This window comes from Ochotona princeps, chromosome 27, assembly GCF_030435755.1.
Source record: "Ochotona princeps isolate mOchPri1 chromosome 27, mOchPri1.hap1, whole genome shotgun sequence".
In the NCBI taxonomy this organism is placed as follows: domain Eukaryota; kingdom Metazoa; phylum Chordata; class Mammalia; order Lagomorpha; family Ochotonidae; genus Ochotona; species Ochotona princeps.
This window is the reverse complement of record NC_080858.1, coordinates 4,846,868-4,847,755: the sequence shown is the minus strand read 5'-3', so window position 1 is coordinate 4,847,755 and position 888 is coordinate 4,846,868. Positions and strand designations below refer to the sequence as shown.

Genomic DNA, 888 nt, shown 5'->3' with positions numbered 1-888 from the left:
AGGTGGAGGAAATGCTTCTCAAGCTTTCTCTTCTCTTAAAAGGATCTTCAACCTACAGCATTTGCTTTTTTCATGCTGTGGAGGATATTTTTGCCAGATAAATACTTCTGTCTGAAATCCGCATGACACATTGGACCGATAAACTAAGAATGTGGAGACTTCCCAATATGCCGTCTTAAAGAAAACTCTGTAGTTCTATAGTGCAGGTTACAAGGTTTGAAAAAGAAGAAATAAAATATGTTTTCTACTGAGATGAGAGTCAATTTATAATAGTAATCAACCAGAAAAAAAGATGGAATCCGTCCCAGTGGGAGAAACCTATGGCTTTCGTGTCATCCTTGCGCAGGGGCCATGCTAATCTTCTCTGTATCATTCCAATTTTAGTATATGTGCTGCCGAAGTGAGCATGTGACCTATGTCTTTCCCGTGAGAAGCTGAGCTGACCACCCAAGGATGCCACACACGCATAGGTCTTGTAGATGTCAGGACAAGGTTGGAAAGAGATTCTTAGGATAAAGGTCATGATTTTTGAGAAGTTTACTCTCTAGTTCTTTGTTTATGAACCAGCTAGAGTGATCTTAGGTGATGCTTGCATTCGAGTTTGCCAGAGAGTTAACACGTGTCTGTTCGGGGGCAAGGGAAACCTACATCTCCAAACGCTGTTGAGTGAGTGTTACAGTGGCAACATCAGTGCTGACCTTGGCCCTGTTTCCCTTTAGAATCGGTGTCTCTGGATACACAAGACTAGCCCAGTGGGCCCCGAGTGGCCCTTCCCATCATTGTGGACTGCTCTCAGATGAGTTGTGTCTGCAGTTAAAGTCATCTTCGATTTGAATGCCCATCTTGACCGCCATAATCCGTGAAGGACAGCATGTGTAGCCTGATTCT

At 43.6% G+C, this 888-nt stretch overlaps 1 pseudogene; it reads right to left on the bottom strand.

Annotated features, from left to right (window-relative positions):
* Positions 1 to 286: 286 nt before the first annotated feature.
* LOC131478151 (U6 spliceosomal RNA) lies at positions 287 to 408 on the bottom strand (annotated as a pseudogene).
* Positions 409 to 888: the final 480 nt, after the last annotated feature.